Here is a 25767-nt window from a genome sequence, read left to right as displayed (position 1 = left end):
AGGTCACTACCTATATGTAGCTTCACAATGGTAACTCCGAATATGGCCATGTAACATGTCTATGATCATGGAATTGCCCCCTCTATACCATCCTGGCATAGTTGGCACAATCCCATGATCCCAGTGGTCTGTAGCACAGACCCTGGTACTGCCAAACTGCCCTTCCTGGGGTTTCACTGCAGCTGCTGCTGCTGCCAACCCCTCAGACAGGCATCTGCCCTCCTGGGGTCCAGCCAGGCCTGGCCCAGGATGGCAGAACAAAGGACTTCCTCTGAGAGAGGGTGTTACACCCTCTCCCTTTGGAAAATGGTGTGACGGCAGGGGAGGAGTAGCCTCCCCCAGCCTCTGGAAATGCTTTGTTGGGCACAGATGTGCCCAATTCTGCATAAGCCAGTCTACACCGGTTTAGGGGACCCCTTAGCCCTGCTCTGGCGCGAAACTGGACAAAGGAAAGGGGAGTGACCACTCCCCTGACCTGCACCTCCCCTGGGAGGTGTCCAGAGCTCCTCCAGTGTGCTCCAGACCTCTGCCATCTTGGAAACAGAGGTGCTGCTGGCACACTGGACTGCTCTGAGTGGCCAGTGCCACCAGGTGACGTCAGAGACTCCTTCTGATAGGCTCCTTCAGGTGTTAGTAGCCTATCCTCTCTCCTAGGTAGCCAAACCCTCTTTTCTGGCTATTTAGGGTCTCTGTCTCTGGGGAAACTTTAGATAACGAATGCAAGAGCTCATCCGAGTTCCTCTGCATCTCTCTCTTCACCTTCTGCCAAGGAATCGACTGCTGACCGCGCTGGAAGCCTGCAAACCTGCAACATAGTAGCAAAGACGACTACTGCAACTCTGTAACGCTGATCCTGCCGCCTTCTCGACTGTTTTCCTGCTTGTGCATGCTGTGGGGGTAGTCTGCCTCCTCTCTGCACCAGAAGCTCAGAAGAAATCTCCCGTGGGTCGACGGAATCTTCCCCCTGCAACCGCAGGCACCAAAAAGCTGCATTACCGGTCCCTTGGGTCTCCTCTCAGCACGACGAGCGAGGTCCCTCGAATCCAGTGACTCTGTCCAAGTGACCCCCACAGTCCAGTGACTCTTCAGTCCAAGTTTGGTGGAGGTAAGTCCTTGCCTCACCTCGCTGGGCTGCATTGCTGGGAACCGCGACTTTTGCAGCTACTCCGGCCCCTGTGCACTTCCGGCGGAAATCCTTTGTGCACAGCCAAGCCTGGGTCCACGGCACTCTAACCTGCATTGCACGACTTTCTAAGTTGGTCTCCGGCGACGTGGGACTCCTTTGTGCGACTTCGGGTGAGCACCGTTTCACGCATCCTCGTAGTGCCTGTTTCTGGCACTTCTCTGGGTGCTACCTGCTGCTGAGAGGGCTCCTTGTCTTGCTCGACGTCCCCTCTCTCTCCTGGTCTAATTTGCGATCTCCTGGTCCCTCCAGGGCCACAGCAGCGTCCAAAAACGCTAACCGCACGATTTGCAGCTAGCAAGGCTTGCTGGCGTTCTTTCAGTGGGAAAAAACTTCTGCACGACTCTCCACGGCGAGAGGGATCCGTCCACCAAAGGGGAAGTCTCTAGCCCTTTTCGTTCCTGCAGAAACCACAGCTTCTTCTGTCCAGTAGAAGCTTCTTTGCACCCGCAGCTGGCATTTCCTGGGCATCTGCCCATCTCCGACTTGCTCGTGACTTTTGGACTTGGTCCCCTTGTTCCACAGGTACCCTAGATTGGAAATCCACAGTTGTTGCATTGTTGGTTTGTGTCTTTCCTGCATTATTCCTCTAACACGACTTCTTTGTCCTTAGGGGAACTTTAGTGCACTTTGCACTCACTTTTCAGGGTCTTGGGGAGGGTTATTTTTCTAACTCTCACTATTTTCTAATAGTCCCAGCGACCCTCTACAAGGTCACATAGGTTTGGGGTCCATTCGTGGTTCGCATTCCACTTTTGGAGTATATGGTTTGTGTTGCCCCTATCCCCATGTTTCCCCATTGCATCCTATTGTAACTATACATTGTTTGCACTGTTTTCTAAGACTATACTGCATATTTTTGCTATTGTGTATATATATCTTGTGTATATTTCCTATCCTCTCACTGAGGGTACACTCTAAGATACTTTGGCATATTGTCATAAAAATAAAGTACCTTTATTTTTAGTATAACTGTGTATTGTGTTTTCTTATGATATTGTGCATATGACACTAAGGGGGTCATTCTGACCTCGGCGGTAAAAGGCGCTTACCGCCGGTCAGAAGACCGCCATAACACCGCCGCGGCCGCGGAAAGCCGCCACGGTCATTCTGACCCACAACGGCCAAACCTCCAAAAATCCGACCTCCACTGCAGGCCGCCACATCAGCGGGCAGCGATAAACTGGAGATGACCAAACCTCCACCGTCACGCCAACAGAAATACGCCCATGCCATTTCGACCCACGAATCAACGCGGCGGGCTTTCCAACGCGGTATTCCATTGGCGGTACACACCGCCGCGGTCAAAATACACACACAGCACCAAAACACAGGCACATTGGACAATTACAAATACACACACCAGATACACATACACAACCCACTCCCACACAATGAATCAACTATAAAACACACCCCCACATCACCCACAAACCCCTACGACCACAATTACTGAGAGAAGGAGAGAGAGACACAGCAGACAATCCATAGCAATACACACTGAGGCACACTACACCATCACACACACCACATAGTAGCACAAAGCACCACACACCAACATACTCATCATCACATACACCACCCCACACCTCACCCACACCACCCCATGGCACCCCAAAGGCACCCACGCTTTTCGGACCAAGAACTCCGGGTGATGGTGGAGGAAATCCTAAGAGTGGAACCCCAGCTCTTCGGCTCACAGGTGCAGCACACCAGTATAGCTAGGAAGGCGGAGCTATGGCAGCGGATCGTGGACAGGGTCAACGCGGTGTTACAGCATCCCAGGAATAGGGAGGACATCCGCAAACGATGGAACGACCTACGGGGGAAGGTCCGATCGATGGTCTCCAGGCACAACATCGCGGTCCAGAAGACTGGCGGCGGACCCCCACCCACCCCTCCCGAATTTACATCATGGGAGCAAGAGGTCTTCAACATCCTGCATCCTCAGGGCCTCGCAGGAGTAGCCGGAGGAATGGACTCTGGTAAGTCCAATCTCAACTACTATATCCCCCCCACCCCACCAGCATGCCAACCCACACCCCCACCCTCACCCCCAAACCCCCAGCACACATCCTCCCTGACAATGTCTCACCAGCACAACCCACCCATCCCAACACCAACTCCTGCATGCCAACACAATCCATGGACACCCATCACCCAAGCATGACCACTGCACTTACCCCCCCCCCCACTAACTACCCTCACAACACCTCCCTCAAGGGAATGCCTGCACTGGGGGACGAGGGCACCCATAACACGCACGCCATTGCACACACAGAAACAATAACCAAACTCTCTTACCCCATGCAGGACCCGAACGCCAACACACCAGCCAGGAGGGTCCAGAAATGTCCATCCCACCCCCGGAACAGGCCCACAGTGAGGACAGCAGCTCTGTCGACACTGAACCTGATGACCAGCCCGGACCATCGGGGACCTCTGGGCAGTCGGTTTCCCTCAGGCAGCCACAGGCCACACCAGACCTGACCCCCTCTGCCAACACCAGCACAGCTCCCACCCAGCGGGCCCATGCCTCTGTCTCTAGGACACGTCAATCAGCGGTGTGTCTGCCACTACAGGGCACCCAGGCTAACCCAACACCCCAACAACAACAGGGACCTGGGGGCAGTGGGATCGGGCACACCGTCCAGGAGACAGAGGCCGGGGGAAACCGGGCAGCTCGGAGGGCTGCTGTGCGACAGGGGGGGGAGGAGAGGCCCAGGGAACCCACTCTCCAAGAGGCCCTCACCACCATCATGGGGGCCTACCACCACTCCCAAGAGACGATGGCGACGGTACTGGCCAGGTTCACGGAGATCCAGGCACAGCAGGAGGAACGCAACATGGGGTTCAGGGAGGAGCTGAGAATCATCGGGACCGCAATGGGGACCATCGTCCTGGCCCTCAACAGGATAGAAGACGTGTTGCGGGACCATGTGGCACCACACAGGGCCCCTGTCACTAGCCCGGACCAGGAACAGCCTACCACCTCCGCCGGCGCAAGTGGACAGGAGGCCCCAACACCACGACAGGCCACCAGAACCCCACCTCCTGCTGAAGAACAACCACCCCGTAAGAGGAGCCTGAGATCCAAAAAAAAGACAGAGTAGGATGTCAAGACCCCCGCCAGCAGGACATACCCACTGAACTCTTCCCACTGTCCCACATTGCCACCCTGTCCAACCATGAACTGCCTCTGCTCCATCCTTCCACAGGCAAAAGGACAATGCACCTGTGAGACTGAGAACTGGACTCTGCCATGGACATTACTCCACCCCCACCCATCACTCTTATAATCACATGTACCAATATCTAGCACTGTAAATAAATCACATATTGCACACAAATCAGTTTGGAGTCATGCTGTATGATTAGCAAATGTATTACATATTACTGTTCAATATCTGTTCTGTCAATTAGTGATGACAACATACCAATGTCAATACGCTGTAGTTCATGGGCAAACCAAGCAGAAGTCAGGCACTGAGTCATACAGCACTGAGAAGGGAAGGGAAAAACTAAAATTACCCAAAAAGATCTGGTGGGAACTACAGAAAGTACAGATGCAGGAGGCTATAAGTAATTGTGAAATGGCGTGGGTGATTCTTACCTGGGTGTTACTGGAAATACTGTTGTATCACTCTGTCCCTATTGTCTGTGTCGTCCTCTGAGTCTTCCTCCTCTTCACTCTCCACAGGCTCCACGGCTTCTACAACACCACCATCTGGACCATCCTCCTGCAGGAAAGGCACCTGGCGTCGCAAAGCCAGGTTGTGAAGCATACAGCACGCCACGATGATATGGCACACCTTCTTTGGTGAGTACATTAGGGATCCACCGGTCATATGCAGGCACCTAAACCTGGCCTTCAGGAGGCCAAAGGTTCGCTCAATCACCCTCCTAGTACGCCCATGGGCCTCATTGTAGCGTTCCTCTGCCCTTGTCCGGGGATTCCTCACTGGGGTCAGTAGCCACGGCATGTTGGGGTAACCAGAGTCACCTATTAGCCACACACGTTGTCTCTGTAGCTGCTCCATCACATAGGGGATGCTGCTATTTCGCATCACATACGCGTCATGCACTGACCCTGGGAACTTGGCATTTACATGGGAGATGTACTGGTCAGCCAAACAGACCACCTGGACATTAATCGAATGATAACTTTTTCTGTTTCGGTACACCTGCTCATCGTCTTTTGGGGGTACCAAAGCCACATGGGTCCCATCAATGGCACCAATGATGTTGGGGATATGTCCAAGGGCATAGAAATCACCCTTCACTGTAGGCAAGTCACCCTTCTCTGGGAAAATGATGTAGCTCCGCATGAGTTTCATCAGGGCAGACAACACTCTGCTCAAAATCTTAGAAAACATAGGCTGAGACATTCCAGATGACATGGCCACTGTGGTCTGGAATGACCCACTTGCCAAAAAATGGAGGACTGACAAAACCTGCACCAGAGGGGAAATCCCTGTGGGTTGGCGGATGGGGGACATCAGGTCTGGCTCCAGCTGGGCACACAGTTCATGGATAGTGGCACGGTCAAGTCTGTATCGAAGTATTATATGGCGTTCTTCCATTGTCGACAGGTCCACCAGCGGTCGGTACACGCGAGGATTCCTCCTTCTCATCCCAAGTCCCAGCGGACGGTGCCTAGGAAGGACAACATGGAGCACAGAGTCAGCCAAACCACAGGTACGTACAGACAGCTTGCACAGTTAAAGAATGGCAATGGGTTGAAAGGCGTGTATGTGTGGCAATGCAAGGCCTAGGCCTGTGTGTCGCAGTCAAAATTAAGCCATGTAGGCCCTTGAAATGGCGGCTGCCTGACCTGTGAAGTGGGACAATGGGATGTGAGGTCAATGCGCTGGCGGGGCACACCGTGGCGGTAGGCGGTCGAAGACCGCGGCGCAAAGCCGCATTGGTTAACATTGAAGCCTATGGGTTTCAGGAGCCAATGACGAAGTGCGCCGGCGGTCGCGGTACGCACCGCGCGGTACGCACCGCCGCGGGCGTGACCGCCATTTTCTATCTGCTTAATCACTCGAGACCTGATCATCCACAGGAGAGGACCTATACTGCAAGTGCTGCTGTGACCTCGGTCTGGAAGATACAATGGCTGCTGCGACTGGGGAAAGGGCCCCTGCCTTCACGTCTGAAGAGTTGGAGAAGCTCGTGGATGGGGTCCTCCCCCAGTATGCGCTACTCTACGGTCCTCCAGACCAACAAGTGAGTACACCGGGTGCACATGGAATGGGCTATGCCTGTGTGGATTGGGGTGGATGTAAGTTGGTGGGGTGGGGGGCGAATGAGGAGTGCAACGCCCGACAGATGAGAGCATGTGCCATATGGCAAAGTTGGAGGGGGGGGCCAATCACATCTAACATGCAGGTCATTGATGATTTCCTCCTTTCCACCCTGTACATGTCAAATAGGTCAGCGCCCATCAGAAGATCGAGATTTGGCGTGCCATCACCAAGGAAGTCTGGAACTTGGGGGTCCACAACAGACGGGGCACCCACTGCCGCAAGAGGTGGGAGGACATCCGCCGCGGAACAAGGAAGACCGCAGAAACACTGCTGGGGATGGCCTCCCAACCTAGGAGGGGTGCCAGTCGCACCATGACCCCCCTGATGTCCCGGATCCTGGCGGTGGCCTACCCTGAATTGGATGGGCACTTTAAGACATCACAGCAGACACAAGGGGGTGAGTATCAGCACATTCTCCTATCTTTCTGCGCAGTGGAGGCGTATGGGTGGGGGAGGAGGGCTGTGGGTGACATTAGGCCAGGGTGCTTTCTGTAGTGTAGTCCTCTCCCTTAGGCATGGCCCTGTGCCCCCGGCCCCCACCTCGGTAGGGTGACAAGTACAGCCATTGAAGGTCCAGCATCTCCCATGTGCGCGTTTGACGTCTCTTGGCCTGTTGTCTTAGTCAGTAGTACTGAGTAGTGTACCCCGAATGCGCGGCTTAGTGCATTAGGCACCTGTGTCTGTCCTCTCCGCCAACGGTGTTGACATTGCATGCACTCAACCTGGTCTTCTTTTTTCTCCCCCCACCCTTTCTCTTCATCTTCTTGTGCATGTGTGCATTAGCATCATCAGGCGGAGGAGATTTGGCATCGGAGCACGAGGGAGCTGCAGGACACAAGGCCCCGGTGGGCCCAGGAACAGACACCGAGGGCACCAGTGATCCGGAGGGCGAGGGGAGCACCACGACGGGGACCGCTGGTGAGAGCAGCGAAAGTGACACGTCCTCGGATGGGAGCTCCCTAGGGGTGGCGGCAACATCCGTGCCCCCCGCCTCTACAGGTACAGCCGCCACCCAGCGCACCAGCCCCGCCCTCCCAGCAGCCCCTCAGTCTTCGCTCCGTGCCCGTTCGCCCAGGAAGGCGCGCGTCTCCTTCGCCCCAGGCACCTCAGCCCCTGCCCCTGTTGCCCCTGCTGCCCTCAGTGCGGAGCTCATTGACCTGGAAAGGACGCTCATTGTTGGGCAGACGACCCTTTTGAATGCCATCCAGGGTGTGCAAAGGGAGGTGCAACAGAGCAATGCGTACCTGGAGGGCATTCATTCGGGTCAGGCTGCCCATCAACGAGCGTTCACTGCTCTGGCCTCAGCACTGACGGCAGCCATTGTCCCTGTTTCCAGCCTCCCTCTTCTTACTGCCTCCAGCTTTCTCTGTCTCCTGTCCCTCAGCCTATCCCATCCACACCATCAGCCTGCACACACCTCAACACCCAAGAGCAGATCATCCAAACACAAGCACCACAGATCCCACAAACACTCACCCAAGCAACACCCAGATGCAGACATGCCAACAGCCACTGCCACCCCTGGGTCCCCCTCCTCCTCGTCTCCCTCCTCCCTCCCTGTGACGTCTACACTCACCGGCGCACCGCTGAACAGGGCCCGCCGTGGAGAAGAGCACCGCTGAACAGGGCCCGCCGTGGAGAAGAGCACCGCTGAACAGGGCCCGCCGTGAAGAAGAGCACCGCTGAACAGGGCCCGCCGTGGAGAAGAGCACCGCTGAACAGGGCCCGCTGTGGAGAAGAGCACCGCTGAACAGGGCCCGCCGTGGAGAAGAGCACCGCTGAACAGGGCCCGCCGTGGAGAAGAGCACCGCTGAACAGGGCCCGCGGTGAAGAAGAGCACCGCTGAACAGGGCCCGCCGTGGAGAAGAGCACCGCTGAACAGGGCCCGCCGTGGAGAAGAGCACCGCTGAACAGGGCCCGCCGTGGAGAAGAGCACCGCTGAACAGGGCCCGCGGTGAAGAAGAGCACCGCTGAACAGGGCCCGCCGTGGAGAAGAGCACCGCTGAACAGGGCCCGCCGTGGAGAAGAGCACCGCTGAACAGGGCCCGCCGTGGAGAAGAGCACCGCTGAACAGGGCCGCCGTGGAGAAGAGCACCGCTGAACAGGGCCCGCCGTGGAGAAGAGCACCGCTGAACAGGGCCCGCCGTGGAGAAGAGCACCGCTGAACAGGGCCCGCGGTGAAGAAGAGCACCGCTGAACAGGGCCCGACGTGGAGAAGAGCACCGCTGAACAGGGCCCGCCGTGGAGAAGAGCACCGCTGAACAGGGCCCGCCGTGGAGAAGAGCACCGCTGAACAGGGCCCGCGGTGAAGAAGAGCACCGCTGAACAGGGCCCGCCGTGGAGAAGAGCACCGCTGAACAGGGCCCGCCATGGAGAAGAGCACCGCTGAACAGGGCCCTTCTTCTCAAGCACCGCTCCGCTGGGCCTTTCCTCTCAAGCACCGCTCCGCTGGGCCCTTCTTCTCAAGCACCGCTCCGCTGGGCACCGCCGTCTTAAGGACCGCTCCGCTGGGCCCTTCCTCTCAAGCACCGCTCCGCTGGGCACCGCCGTCTCAAGCACCGCTCCGCTGGGCCCTTCTTCTCAAGCACCGCTCCGCTGGGCCCTTCATCTCAAGCACCGCTCCGCTGGGCACCGCCGTCTCAAGCACCGCTCCGCTGGTCCCTTCCTCTCAAGCACCGCTCCGCTGGGCACCGCCGTCTCAAGCACCGCTCCGCTGGGCCCTTCTTCTCAAGCACCGCTCCGCTGGGCCCTTCCTCTCAAGCACCGCTCCGCTGGGCCCTTCTTCTCAAGCACCGCTCCGCTGGGCCCTTCATCTCAAGCACCGCTCCGCTGGGCACCGCCGTCTCAAGCACCGCTCCGCTGGGCCCTTCTTCTCAAGCACCGCTCCGCTGGGCCCTTCATCTCAAGCACCGCTCCGCTGGGCACCGCCGTCTCAATCACTGTTTATGGTTCACTGTGCCCACCATGCCTCCTCCTTGACCAGTGGAGACTGTCATCCACCTGATGGACTGTGGCTTTGCACTCCCCAGGATGGTCCAGTGGGCAGCCCACCCACTGTAGAGACATTGAGAGACTGTGGCTTTGCACTCCCCAGGATGGTCCAGTGGGCAGCCCACCCACTGTAGAGACATTGAGAGACTGTGGCTTTGCACTCCCCAGGATGGTCCAGTGGGCAGCCCACCCACTGTAGAGACATTGAGAGACTGTGGCTTTGCACTCCCCAGGATGGTACAGTGGGCATGGTGGCTCCTCGTGGATCTGGCGTCGTGGACTCATGTGGCTGTGGTGCCCCCCCCTTCCCTTCCCCCTGAGGTGCCTGTAGTTTTTACATCTGATGCCCCTGCAGTGTTCTCTCCAAAGGACTCAGGTCTCCTGTGTGGGCTTTGCCCTTGTTTCTCAAAACTTTGGCCCACGGACATGATGAATTCGTAGGATGTGCAGGACTTGTTACTTCAGTTATACACTGATGTGTATGTCATTTGTTTTCTTGTGAATATCTTTCATGGTTGTATGATATTTTTCAGGACCTTTTTGGTACATAAATATTTATTCAAAATTTGATTATGTCCTAGCATTTTTCTGGGGTGTTTGGGTGGTGTCACTGTGACTTGTTGCTCTGCATTGGTGTGTACATAGTTGGGGGGGGGGGGGTCGCATATGTGTGTGCCCGTAACCTTTCGTCCTCCCCCCACCCGTGTGTCGTAGGTGCAGTACTCACCGTTGTCGTCTGCGCCGGACTTCGTACTCGTGGTAGATGAGAAGGTAGACGAGAGCAGGTAGGATGTTTAATTCGGGTTCTATGCTGTCCTCCTTCCTCCTGGAGTGCGTAGTGGTGAGCGTTTTCCCGTTCGTAGTCTGTTTCCGCCGTGTTTTTATCGGCGGTGCTCCCGCCCCGGAAAAGGTGGCGGATTGGTGAGTTGTGATAGGGTGGGTGGTACATTGTCTGCCGCCTGGCTGTTGGCGGTGACCGCCGCGCTGTTTGTTTGTACCGCCGTGGCGGGCGGAGTGTTAAAGTGGCTGTCTGTGTTGGCGGTTCCCGCAAGGGTCAGAATTCCATATTTTTTACACCAGCCTGTTGGCGGGTTGGCCGCCGCTTTAACACCGACCGCCAGGGTTAGAATCACCCCCTAAGTGGTACTGTAGTAGCTTCACACGTCTCCTAGTTCAGCCTAAGCTGCTCTGCTAAGCTACCATTATCTATCAGCCTAAGCTGCTAGACACCCTATACACTAATAAGGGATAACTGGGCCTGGTGCAAGGTGCAAGTACCCCTTGGTACTCACTCACACGTAACAACATACTGACATGCACACTCACATACAACAACAAAGATACCCACACATACACAGCACACACACTGCAGCCAGCACACACACACTACACATCAAGAACACAGACTTATGCATGGCAACACAGCACAGGCCCAGTATCACACAATACCATACAACATAACAACACATCACAACAACACCATAACTGCACAATCATAAACACATTGCTAAGCACTCACACCCAAGACTGGCCAACGGCACATCACACATACAACACACTGTACAACCAACAGGGAATGAACATGAACAATTATACAATCATACAACATAGCAATTGACACACACATCACACACACACACAGGACATCGTACCTATCAAACCATGCACAATACACACACTCACACATTCAAAGTACACAAATCCACACACCACAACAACAAACACATGTCAACACGAACACCACACAATACCATGATAACAACATGTCTCCAACATACACATGCCTATCCCACAACCCGCACCCTATCCCTGGGTGACAAAAGCACTGCACATAACCTCACATACTGCTTAAACAACACAGGAAACAGAAGCACCACACACACCCAAATACTGCCACAAACCAATGTCAGCCACAAACAATTCAAACCTAGGAAAGGAAATGCAGGACAAAGATGTAACCGGAAATACCAATAACTGGTGATGGTAGGAATGTTATAACCAAATAAGATTGTCCAAGGCCATAGGGCAGTCCATAGTCCACAGATGGTGCACCAAAGACACATAATGGTGCCCCAATTTGACTCCTGACTGCCATGTAACCTCCACTGGTAGGGGCATCAAGGGGGCAGGCAGACACCTCAGGGATGATCAGGGGTGTCAGAGGGGGGTTTGGGCTTAGGCTTGGGAGATGGGGGTCAGGGATTTGGCTGAGGGTGGTTGGTTTAGGCTTGGGTCTTCTTGGGAAGGGTTGACTTCTTGGAAGGGGAGGAGCATGGGTACTTGCAGGGGCGTTGGGGGAGCCCTTGGAGGTGGAGGAGCTGGCCTTGGAAAGAAAACGGTTCATTTAGGGTTGCCACGGGGGTGAAGAGTAGGGAAAAGAGCAAACTCTGAGAGGAAGGCTGTTTTACACACACGAGGACGGTCATAACAAAACAGTTTGGATGTGGAGGGAGAAAGTGTGGATGTCTTGGGGGCATGTTTGTGGGAGGTATGCTTGTCGGTGGTGGGTGTCTGTTGAGTGGGTGGGTGAGTGAGGGCATTTATCTATCTTGGGCTGAGAGGGTGGAGGTGCTGGGGGATGCCGTGGTGGATGGGTGCCTGTCTGTAGGGGTGGTGACTGCAGGTATGGTGGATGTGTTGCATGTAGGTGTGTCAGTGGTTGTAGTGTCTGCAAGTGTGGTGGCTGGGGTAGATGTCTGAGGGTCTGCTGCGGTGTTGTCTGTGGGTAGGATGAGTGTGGTGGCTGGATCTGTGAATGTTGGTGTGGTGTCTGCAAGTGTGTCAGGTGTGGTGTCCGTGGTGTCAGTCAGGGCAGGTTGTGACTGTTGCTGTGTGTGCAGGTATATGTTGCTTGTGTGTATGCCGGTGGTGTGTCCTGTGGTGCTTTGGTTTGTCTGTGCTACCCTTGGATGTTGGGGTAGATGCATGCCTGTCTGTTTGTGTGCTTTGACTTGATCGGGGAAGAGGGGTGTGGGATTGGGAAGAGGAAGGTGGAGGGGGTCAGTAGACAAAGGATGACTGGCTGTCAGTGTGGAGGCCAGAGCCTAAAATGATCTCTGTAGGCCAGCAGGTGCACTGTGAATGCCCTCCAGGAATGCATTACTCAGTTGTATCTGAGCTGTCAGTCCCTGGATGGCATTCACGATGGTCGACTGACCCACAGAGATAAACGATGGTCAATAGCCTCCTCAGCAGGGCTGACAGGGGCTGGGGCAGAGGTGCCTGTGGCAAAGGAGACGCCCAACCTCTTGGGTGAGTGGGCACGGCCTACTGTGTGGAGAGCTACAGAGTAGGGCCATGATAGAAAGGGGGTGGCAGACAGATATGGTGCTGGGGTGTTCCAAGATGGGCCCACCACCACCAGGAAGTGTCCACTGGAGGAGGATTCCAAAGATGAAGAACTGGATCCAGTCTCCCCCATAGCACTCCCCTCGCACTCCGGGCCACTGGGTCCCTCAGTGTCGGTGTTCTCATGACTGGAGGTCCTGTGGCCAGCAGCTTCCCCGCTCAGCTGTGCCCCATCTCCTTCACCTGCTGATACTGGAAAACAGAAAGTGAGGTAGGGTCATCACATTCTTTACAAACCACTTACATCACATCGTACACATCGATAAAATCACATCTAGTTGCACTACACCCCCAGGAAGAACCAATTTAGTGCCAACATCATGTCACAACAAGATACAATGTACACCCCTAAAAAAAAACATTGTCACACACCAGCTAAGCTACCTATATCACACCTACAATGCCATGATATCAGTAGAGCTATCACACCAACCAGTCCTTGACAAGATGGCGTAGCCACATTATACTGGATTGCTATCCACAGCAACCTAGTGAACCAACAACCAAGCTATGGGAAGTAGTGGTAACATTGATTTCCAAAAATCACATACACAACCTCAACACCTACTAACATTTTGACCTATTGTCATGTTCTTGGCACAATACCTTATTGTATAGCAAACACAAGACAGCATGTTGCATAGAAACCAGACCCACTTCATGTCACTAAGTTCACAACCTTCACAATGGAAATTTGCAAACATGCAACTACTCTAATAGGCATAACCAAATTTGGATAATGAAAGAGTCAAAACATGTCACCTACACATGTACTAATAGTGATGTAAGCAAGGATGATACATACAAGTCATCTAAGTATTGTCCACCTAATAACACAGTATAGCACTCATGTAGGTGCCTAATCAGCTCAGCACATTTATCCACACACGACCACAGGTAGTATATCTACTCTTTCAAGTCAATGAACATCTGTCATGTGCATGAAGGTGACATACAGTTCAAAGTATCATGCTATTATTCCATCAATAGCCCAATGACTGAGTGGCACCATCACTATCCACAAATCAGACATGACTAGCCTTACATCTGTTTGGGAAAAACTCAGAGACAAAAACCACATCCTTGGCTACAATGGCAGGGACATATACCACGATGCAAGCCAATTGCCTGACTAGACATACCATTCCACTCACTTGTGTATGTGGACTACCACACCTGCACCACAATGTAGTCAGTACAAACAATAGGTTTCAATACAACAAGAACTCAAAACATATCCAAAATAGCAACAGTAAGTATGTTTAAAACTCATTACAATGTGGATTCATGACAGAACTTTTCAGTGTACACATGATGTTGGCAAAAACCAGCTAATATTGTAACTCTGAATAAGATGTCTTAGCCTGTTTATCATGCTTACAGTACTATGGCTAAAGAAATAGCTGTGTAGCCACTTCCCACCTAGAGAACATGAACATGGTACTAACATTCATAGCTCTGACACCAATGTATGTGATCCAATAGGATTCTAGCAATACATACATGGTTACCAATATGTAGGACGTCCACTCTGATGACACATTACAGAGGTCTATGTACATCTCTCACTTATCAAGGGGGTTCACCTTGTAACAGGTCTGAATACGTTTTGTAAGTATGGCATGTGAAATGTTATATGAACATCCCAGCCTCACATGATGCTGTCACTCATCTGAAACCTTTTGAAAAGAAGGAATTACTTCAAATTGTCAGACTCTATGTTGCACATGGACATAGATCAAGGGACATTGAAATGGACAGAGGGCAAAGACCTGGACAATGTACCGTCATGATTTTGGGAATATTGACCTGTAGGTGGGAAGGAGCAACCAGCAGGGTATGAAAAGCTGTATAGTGGTTCACATATGACACAGTCACATGTGCATCATCATATGCTTCTGTACAGAGAGGACGACATAGGAGGGTACTATTTCCCTAGACAAATTAGAATGTGTACACCTGTGTACCAATGTTGGGGACAGTACATCAATGTGTTCCTAGGAGATCTTTGACCCTTTGCCCTTACCACATTATCACAGCTTAGAATCGTTCACATCATACACTAACCTGGTAAAGGGATGAAAATGTGTTAAGTCTGTACTTACTCCCTTGTGGCTGCTGTGCTGCCCTCAAATGCCCATCCAACTCCGGGTAGGCCATCGCCAATATGCTGGCCATTAGGAGGGTCAAGGTCCAACGGGTATCCCATCCTCCTTGGGAGGACATCCCCAGCTGAGCCTCTGAAGTCTTTTGGGCCCAGCGTCTCAGGTCCTCCCAACGCTTCCTACAATGGGTACTCTGCCTGATGTGGACCCCCAAGGTCTGCACTTTCTTGGCAATGAATGCAAAATCCCCATTTCCGATGGGTTTTGACCTACATGGATGACACAGACAAGAACAGAATGTCATGTCCACATACACCATAACAAAACAAGCAGGATGAAAATACAAGTTAGTGCAACTAGCCGTACACAGACTGCCTTCAACATCCCCTTCCATGAGGAATGACCATCTGCAGTCAGGCCATGTGTGATGTTGAAACAGGCATACAACATGCAAATCCAGCACCAGGTGTCAGCTTGAAACAGTGACCAGACCACAAGCATATCTCTAAACATGGTATATCTGTCCAAATATTTTTCACACCACCTTCAATGATCATGTATTACAGTCTGTAGGTGGGTCAGGATACATACATCACACACTCTCTACTATGTCTCAAGACTCACAATCTATCTATACACATATGCACATGTCCATCTACCCACACATACACCTCAATCCTGCATTCAACCCCATTTCCTGAACATCATCAAACACATTACACTTCAATCATTGGACTTGCAGTGCAAGTATCTGTTCCTCTGGTGCACCATAGAGCTGTTCTTACATGGGTAGGACCTCCTCCACAATCTTTTCAAGGTCCTCCGGGGAGAAGACATGGGCCCTATCACCTGTAGGTCGTGGCATGATTGCTCCCAGAGGCAGAACATAGCAGATCAGGTCGTGGAGGTCTTGCCGTCAGCAGTGTCAGAAGTCAAGTGAGAGATGAAGTATGAGATGGCGATCATGTCTGTCACGCACAAGACTGTCACCGCTGGATGCATAGCCATTGGCCCAACACCACCAAAGGCAGCAATGTGTTCCATTGGCAATGTCCATTGTGGCTGTACCCGCCAACCTCCATTACGACATCCGCCGGCGGAGTTAAGAATTTATAATGTCCAGTACAATCGGTCAGGCAGCTGCCATTTTAAGTCTCATATATAAGCAAGAAAGTTTTAAAAGTTGTGTCACAAACGGTGAAATATATCTACATAGAATTGATGTATCTAGAGTTATGTACACATAATAGTATTGTCAGCAAAGTAATGAAAAAATGAAAATGGTATAGGTGTACCATATATATATCAACATGTTAAGAAAGTTAATGTCACATAGACTGTCAGTGACATGCTTCTCCATTTCAAAAACATGATAGGTATAAGGGGATGTGATTGCAGTTATAAGCCATTATTTGCCTAGGTAAGTTCTGTGTATTTACAGTTTCATGTGTCAGTACTGAGCATTATATGTGACATAGGTGTGTGATACACATACATTCTGATGTTCTACCATATCGTTAACCTGACATGAGAAGAAAGGGGCAACCTCCAGTGTACCGTCCACTAACAGACCTGCAGACCATGGAGGAGCGACATGGGATTCAGATCTATCGCCTGGATAGGCATCCAATCATGGCTCTCTGTTGTCAGTTGGAACCAGATCTGATGCCTGCAATTCATAATCCTTATAGCATACCTCCCATTGTACAAGTTATGTCAATGCTGCACTTCCTGGCTACAGGCTCCTTTTAAAATACCTTGGCCCTTACTGCAGGGATGTCTCAGCCTATGTTCAGTCAGGTCTTGAAAGCTGGACTGTCTGCGTGGTTGAAACACCTGGACAGCTACATCAGATTTTCACAACAGGAAGATTTGGCCCATGTGAAGGCTGATTTTTATGCTTTGGGACACATTCCACATGTGGCTGGAGCCATAGATGGTGCCCAGGCAGCCTTGGTTCTCCCAAATGCCAATGAACAGGTGTATAGGAACAGGAAAAACTACCACTCCAATAATGTCCAAGTGGTCTGTTTGTCTGATCTCTACATTTCACAAGTTTGTGCAAGGTACCAGGGGTCAGTCCATGATTTCTTCATCATGCGGAACAGCAATATCCCACTGCTGATGACACAACAATACACAAAGAGGGCCTGGCTGGTTGGTAAGTCACATATGTCACATATGTCATGTTTGTCTCTAACTTATATCTGTACCAGATATGTGGACGTCCAAGATGTATGTTTGGCTTGTTGTAACTATTCCATACAAGGGACTCTGGCTACCCAAACCGTCCTTGGTTGTTGACACCTGTGAGATACCCAACCATGCAAGGGGAAGTTCACTTCAATGAGGCCCACAGAAGGACAAGGCTTGTTGTGGAGTGAACTTTTGGGATCCTAAAGGCAAGATTCTGCTGCATTGATAAGTCTGTAGGAATCCTCCTCTACTCACCCAACAAAGAATGTCAAATCATTGTTACCTGCTACATGCTTCACAACCTCGTCCTGAGACGTCAAACCCCATTTATACCAAATGAGGGGGATCCAGCAGTTCCTGTGGTTGGGAACGCAGATTTGCCAAGTGAGGATGAGTATGTTGAGGATGAAGCTGGTGACATCAGGGCTGATCTCATCAATCAATACTTCACCTGACTTTAGGTATGTGATGCAATGTAACTAAAGTGATTCAGTGGGGAAATAGTGAAGTTAGAAATGCTTGATAAGGGTCTTAGGCCCTCATTACAACCCTGGCAGTCGGTGTAGAAGTGGCAGTAATACCGCAAACAGGTTGTCAGAAAAAAAAAATGAAATTACAAGCATGGCGGTTACCGCCATGCCAAACTGCCACTTCTACACTTCGACCGCCAGGGTGGTAATGACTGCTGGGCTGGAGACTTCGGTCTCCAGTCTGGTGGCCGTCACTAGACCGCTGGTGGTATCACAACCCCACATACCGCCATGGATTTCGTGGGGTTCTGTACTGCCACGAAAACAATGGTGGTAGGCACTATCAGTGCCAGGGAATATATTCCCTGGCACTGATAGGAGTCTCCCCCACCCCCTGCCCGGAGTCCTCCTCCAAACCCACAACCCCCCTACCACTCCCCAAAGGTGGAAGGACCCCCCACCCCAAAACATTGACACAAACACCACCCACCCCCCTACACGCACGCTCACACAACTACTACGCATGCACACAGACATATACGCACACATTTCCCATACACACAACACACCCGCATATATACACGCACTCACACACCCCCTCTACACACTCACACCCCCATGCACGCACACAACACACAATACCCCCCACTCCCCTCCCCTAACGGACGATCACCTTACCTTGACCGGTGATCCTCCGGGAGGGAACGGGATCCATGGGGGCTGCTCTGCCGCCAGCTCCCTGTCACAGGAACACCGCCACTCTGAATCCTGGGTTGTGATTCAGTGGGCGGTATTCTGATGATGTGGTGGTGGAGGTGGAGCAGCCTTCACTTCACTGCCGACCGCCAGTATGGCTGCTGGCTGCTCTCTGTCTGAAAAAGGGCAGAGAGCTGCCAGCAGTCATAATATGCTGGGCGGAAAACCACCTGCACTGGCGGTCTTCAGCCTGGCGGTACCTCAGCGGTCTTTGAAAAAGACCGCCGAGGTCCAAATGAGGGCCTTAGTATGGCAATCAGAGAGGTCATAAATAGCTCCAAAGCCCATGACTCAAATATGCATGCAGATTGTTACATGGAGTAGTGTAGAGAGGTTTGATCAACATAGTCTAAGTTTATGACAATGCACAGTCAGAGTTACAATTGAACACATGAATTAGCTGTGTAATGTTTATGTATCAATGTGGCCTATACCTTATGTTTGTCATTTGCAATTTGCAGATTAATTAACAAGCTCATCCTCATTTGCCAATATCAGACAGTGTCACAGGCAGATGGGATTTGCATGCTCACAATTGAGATGGCCATGGATTAAACCAGGTACTGTCAGGCCTGAGATTTCTGGTGTGTGAGTTCCATGACCAGACTGTCAAGACAGTGGGATGGTAGTGTCCTCTTCCACACTAAAGACCTGTTTGGCATTACAGGTGGGGCCAATGGTGCCATGTGTGTTTTCATTTGTCTATCATACTTGTCATCATGCTGGCCCTTGTGCATGTGTCTCAAGACTGACATAGATGAGAGGCAAGCCTACAGATACCTGACCTTGGTAAGTGGAAGGTTCCATGACTGGGGACATTTGTACTAACCTCTGTCTGTTTCATGGGGTATGGTAATTTGGGAGCCATCGTATGGGTATGTGATAAGGCTTTAGCTGAAGATACATTGAACCAATATGTTTGCCTCCTTGGATAGTGAAACACTGATATGTCCCTAACTTCAGAAGTCTGTGGGGTGGGAGTGTACGACAATAAAGCTGAAACACTGACGTTAGCAGCAGTACTTCACTGTGCAATACAAGTGATTTGAGTTATGTCTATCATTATTAGGCAATGCAAAATCTAGCCTAGTTATACAGTACATGTGTGATGGAACATGACAAAGGTTTTACATTTGTGAGAAACGTTTTTGTGCAAGAGGTGTCATAGATGACAGCTGAATATGGTTGACTAATTACTCTCACACATGATCCGTGGTTAAGTGGTATTTATTGGGGAGTGCACAGCAAAATGAGTGACTTCAAATAAAAATAACACAAAGTAAACATTGAAGGGTTCTGTCATGGTGGATGAAATCATCAGGGTAGCTGCTACAACATTTGGAAACAATAGTCCAGTGTTCTTGTACCATAGGAAAATAGAGATAGGTTTCAGAACAGTCAACGAGGTGTATGTGTGCCACACAAGGAGACCCAATCAGTAGAGGTTCACTTCCTGGCAGTGGTTTTGGTCTTGGCATCTGTTCCTCCTGGATGTTTGGGGTGACGTCCATGTTTTTTTGGGGGAGTTCTTCAGCTACAGAGGTTGGGGTGTCTGAGGTATACCCTTCCCCTGGCTGGGCCTCCATTCTACTAGCAGCCACAGATGTAGAAGGGGTTGATGTTTCCTTGCTAGTGAATGGGGCCAGATGTTGGGTACAAAAACTGCTCAGGGTGGTATCCATGTCTCTCAGTCCCCTCCAGCTAGCTACTATACAACAGTGTGTACGGAGGTGGCGAGGTATAGTAATTTGAAAGTGGTGCATACATTATAAATTTAAGGTATAGCTATAACTTTAGAATTTCAAATGTTTGTGTAGTTTAACTTTGGTTTGTACAGAAAGAGTAAATAAAGTTTAGATAGATAGATAGATAGATAGATAGATAGATAGATAGATAGATAGATAGATAGATAGATAGATAGATAGATAGATAGATAGATTACTTAAAAAATAAGTCTTTTAAAGATGGCACAAAACGGTGCGTAATTAACAATAAGACACAGATACTGGTTTAAAGAAAGAATAACAAAGACAAAATGACTACATAAAAGATATTCATGGCTTTTCACTTTCATCAAACGGTGAACAAAGGCATGGGGAACAAAGGCAATAAGGCCACCTATCAGGCACAGTCTGGTTTCATGAAATGGTGGAAGAGCACATGGCAAACAAAGAAGATCTATGGAAGTCAAAGGGAAAACTACCTGCCTGCCCTGGATATATAATGTAAAAATCTCCCAAAAAGAAACAGCCCTAGGCAACAATTACGGAGCCAAATATATTTAAAATGTAGTCCCTTGCTCACTGTGCCATGGGATTCAAGCCACCCTGGCTGATGAAGGGTGATACCCTGAAACAGGTCCCAGGATGCTTGTTTTTAGTCCAGGGAGGACCTGGCCTGGCAGTTTGGACTGCTCCCCATGGTTAACAGGGTCAAGACTGATTTGCATATGGTTGGGTCCAAACTGGGGTGGCATGGTGAGCAAAAGAACAATGGATTAAACCCAGATCTGTGACTGGGGGTGAGTGGTTGAAATGTTTCGGCACTCCGTCCATCATCCTTTTGTGTTGCAAATGCTCAATTTGGTGACATGAAATGTAGTCTACAGCTGACGATATACTTCATCTGAACTGATAAACTGCATCTGATGATGGATCTGCATACTGGAACTGTTTCACTTTAATTTTTTTTTGCTGCATACTAAATTCATGAACTTTAGGTGTCTTCACTGTGAAACAACCCCACACTTACCACTTTTGTCTTTGCTGTTTTTCTCACAGCAACATTTGTTTTACTCTGTGATTGCTTCAATAGCTCTCTCATCATCTATTCTTCCTCACTTACAGCAGCAGCATGATGCCCTGAGCTCACTCCAGTCCCATGTTCATCCATCCAACCATGGCACATGTTTAGTACCTCTAAACATTTCAAATACTATGCTTCAGCCTTCTCCCTCAAATTTTCCCTCCAACCCCTGCATGCATCCGTCACTGTTTGAATTGTAATGTTAAGCGTTTGGTTGAATCTCTCAAATATGCTGGTTGATAAAGAGCACATTTCTTGTCCAAAAGTCCTTCATCTGCTTACAAACTATTTGAACCCCATTATATATTAGAACTTTCTTTGGATACCCTTGCCTTGGAACACTTTGATTTAGAAACCTAATACACCACACAATTCCAAGAATAGCCACTTCAGGTCACTTGGAAAACATGTCTATGACTACTAATAAATATTAAGGTGTTCTTTTCATTTAAATTGGCCTGAGTAAGTCCAATGGTATTTCGTCCTAAGCCTTTTCTCGGATGCATTCTATAAACTGTGAGAGGAGTTCTTAATTTCAACACCTTCTATCTGCATGCATAGTCAGTACATTCGCTCAGCATGATTATGACTACCAATTTGATTCATTGTCACCAAAAGTCACCTGTTACTCAGTGTCATCAAACTGATCTTGCCCTCTTACCATCCTTCCTTCACTCTCTTGCATACTACTTGTAATTCATTATCCAACTCCACCTTTATCATCAGAACTCCTTGCGAAACTAGGTGGTCATTACAACCCTGGCGGACGGTGTTAAAGAGGCGGTAAGACCGCCAACAGGCCGGTGGTAAAAATTTTGGCATTACGACCGTGGCGGAAACCGCCAACAAAGACATCCACTATAGCACTCCGACCGCCGCGGCCGTACAAACAAACAGCGCGGCGGTCACCGCCAACAGACAGGTGGAGGACAATGTACCGCCCACACTATTATGACAGGCCAATCTGCCACCTTTTCCGGGGAGGATTCACTGCGGATAAAAACACGGCAGAAACAGGCATTTTGAAGGAAAAACGCTCACCTCTACACACTCCACGAGGAAGGAGGGCACCATGGAGCCGGAACTCCATATTCTTCCTGCGCTAGTCTTCCTGCTCCTGTACCAGGAGCACCAACGCCGGAGGCGAAGACCACGGTGAGTACTGCACCTACGACATAGGGGAGGGGGGAGGCAAAAAACAGGGACACACACACGCAACACCCCAACCCCCACCCCCACCCTCACCCACTACAACACACACACAAATGCATACCCAAACATTACAGTAACACCCCCCAACCCCCCAGGAAGAATGCAAAGACAAAAGGAAATGAGTGTAACCATTGTAATATATAAAAATTCAGTAAGCAAATATATACATATATACACTATTAACAAAATATACACCACGATTAGTAGTCCAGGTATTGCACCATTGGACCACTGGGCCCAAAATGCATGGGCGAGGCCCACACAAGATACCCGAACATGACGGAGAGAACACTGCTGGGGCATCAGATAGAAATACAACAGGCACCTCAGGGGGAAGGGAAGGGGGGGCACCTCAGCCGGATGAGTGCACATCGCCAGATCCTAGAGGGGGCTCCATGCCCATTGATGTATCCTGGGGAGTGCAAAGCCACAGTCTCTCAAGTCTCTCCAGTGGGTGGGTTGCTCACTGTTCAATCCTGGGGAGTGCAAAGCCACAGTCTCTCCAGTCTCTCCAGTGGTTGGTTTGCCCACTGTACCATCCAGGGGAGTGCAAAGCCACAGTCTCTAAAGTCTCTCAAGTGGTTGGTTTGCCCACTGTACCACCCTGGGGAGTGCAAAGCCACAGTCTCTCAAGTCGATAACTGTCCCCACTGGTTCTGGAGGGGGACTGGTGCCCAGAGTGCTTCATCCTGTGCAGGACAGAGGGAGTGGATGCATGTCTCCACTGGTTCTGGAGTGGGACTGGTGCCCAGAGTGCTTCATCCTGTGCAGGACAGAGGGAGTGGATGCATGTCTCCACTGGTTCTGGAGGGGGACTGGTGCCCAGAGTCCTTCATCCTGTGCAGGACAGAGGGAGCAGATGCATGTCTCCACTGGTTCTGGAGGGGGACTTGTGCCCAGAGTGCTTCATCCTGTGCAGGACAGAGGGAGTGGATGCATGTCTCCACTAGTTCTGGAGGGGGAGTGGTTCCCAGAGTGCATCACTCACCCCGTGACGGTCCCAGTTGCGTCACTGTCCCTGCCGCTCATGGGCTAGCGGTGATTGACTTGGCGGTCCTTGCCCTGTTCAGCGGTGCTTGCCCTGTTCAGCGGTGCTTGACTTGGCGGTCCTTGCCCTGTTCAGTGGTGCTTGCCCTGTTCAGCGGTGCTTGACTTGGCGGTCCGTGCCCTGTTCAGCGGTGCTTGACTTGGCGGTCCTTGCCCTGTTCAGCGGTGCCTGCCCTGTTCAGCTGTGCTTCACTTGGCGGTCCTTGCCCTGTTCAGCGGTGCTTGTCCTGTTCAGCGGTGCTTGACTTGGTGGTCCTTCATTGCCCAGCTGGGCTGGGGCTGGCGGTCGTTCATTGGTCAGATGGGCTGTGGCTGGCGGGGCCCTCCTGGGCAGCTGGGCTGTGGCCGACGGGGTCCTCCTGGGCAGTGACGATGGGGCTGGCGGTGGCCTCCTGGCCAGCGGGGATGATGGCGGTCTTCTCAGCCGTGCTGCTCCTCCTTGACTTTGCAGGTTTCTTCTGCCCCTTCCCCACCTTGGGAGGAGTCACAGCTGTGTCCACACTCCCCCCGGGACCCCTGTGAGCGGCTTGGGTGGCTGGAGTCTTCCCCCTCTCCTGCCGGGCACTGGCCAACTTCTGCTGCTTCACAGGGGGGGGGACTGGCTGTGCTCTGGCTCCGTGATACACTGGCTGGCCTGGTGGCCGGTGCACTCCACATACCTGTGACAACAGGCACCACTGGTCCCGGGGATTTTGTGGCTGAGGTGCTAGTACGGGACCTATGAGTTGGACGGGGGGGTGGAGTGAAATAGGTTAAGGGTGGACAGGAAAAGTTGTTTGGAGACACTGGGACGGGTAGCTGGAGTGGGTTTGGGAGTGGAGGAAGAGGTGGTGGTTGTAGGAGGTGTAACTTTTGTGGCTTTGGGTGCAGGTGCATGCGCTGGAGGCTGTTGTGAGGTGGATGTATGTTGGGTGGGTGTGTGCCTGCATTTGTGTATCTTGGGAGGGGGCGTCACAGACACACTGGGAGAGTACACAGGGGACGTGTGAATGGTAGTGGGGGTGGTGAGTGCAGGTGAGCGGGGTGTGCTGGTGGGTGTGCTGGTGCGGGGCGAAGGGGCTGTAGTGGTAGTGCATGCAGGTGAGAGTGTAGACGAGACTGGGAGGGAGAAGGGAGACGAGGAGGAGGGGGACACAGTGGAGGCAGTGGATGTTGGTGTGTCTGTATGTGTGTGATGCTTGCGTGAGTGCCTGTGGGATGTGTGGTGCTTATGTTTGCCTGAGCTCCCCTTGGTGAGGTGTGTGCAGGCTGGTCTGATGGTGTGCTTGGGATAGGCAGAGGTGCAGGGGATTGGGTCTGGGTGGAGGAAGTTGGAGGGGGGAGGCTAGACACAGGGCTGCCATCAGTGCTGAGGCCAGAGTTTGAAAGGTTCGATGAAGGGCAGCCTGATCAGAATGAATTCCCTCCAGGAATGCATTGGTTTGTTGCAACTCCCTTTCTACACCCTGGATGGCATTCAAAATGGTAGACTGCCCAACAGTGAGGGACCTGAGGAGATCAATGGCCTCCTCACTGAGGGCAGTAGAGGTGACTGGGGCAGGGGCTGAGGTGCCTGGGGTGAAGGTGATGTCCACCCTCCTGGGTGAGCGGGCACGGGGCACACGCTGAGGGGCTGCTGGGAGGGCGGTGCTGGTAGGGGGGGTGGCGGCTGTACCTGTAGTAGTGGGGGGCACAGATGTTGCCGCCACCACAAGGGAGCTCCCATCGGAGGACGAGTCCGTGTTGCTGGTTTCCGCTCCTGTCACCGCCGTGGTGCTCCCCTCTCCCTCCATCCCACTGGTGTATTCAGAGTCCGTAGTGTGGCCCTCCATGGCCATGTGGGACGCAGCTCCCTCGTGCTCTGTTGCCACTGCTCCTCCGTCTGATGATGCTAATGCACACAAGAACAGGGAGACCGCAAAAAAGGGGGGGGAACAGAAGAAAGACAGGTTGAGTGCATGGCTTACCGCTACCGTTGGCAGACAAAACAGACACAGCAGCCCCTGCACTACGTCGCGCTGTTGGGCCCTACAGTACAATTCCTGGGAAATGGCCTACAAGGCTATGGACGACATCTGCACACATAGATGACACAGGTGTATGAATACCTGTACTTGGCACGCTACAGAGGTGGGGTGGGGGGCCACAGGGCCATGCCTTATGAAGGGGCCTAGCCTACGGAACTCGCCCTGGCCTAGGGAAACAAAGAGCCCTCCTCCCCCACCCAGACCCCTCGACTGCGCGCAAAGTCAGCAGAATGAGAGTGTACTCACCACCTTGTGTCTGCTGTGATGCCCTCAAGCGCCCATCCAACTCAGGGTAGGCCACCTCCAGGATCCGGAACATCAAGGGGGTCATGGTTC

This window comes from Pleurodeles waltl, chromosome 5 (genome assembly GCF_031143425.1).
Source record: "Pleurodeles waltl isolate 20211129_DDA chromosome 5, aPleWal1.hap1.20221129, whole genome shotgun sequence".
Taxonomy (NCBI): Eukaryota; Metazoa; Chordata; class Amphibia; order Caudata; family Salamandridae; genus Pleurodeles; species Pleurodeles waltl.
Note: the sequence above shows the minus strand (reverse complement) of the source record.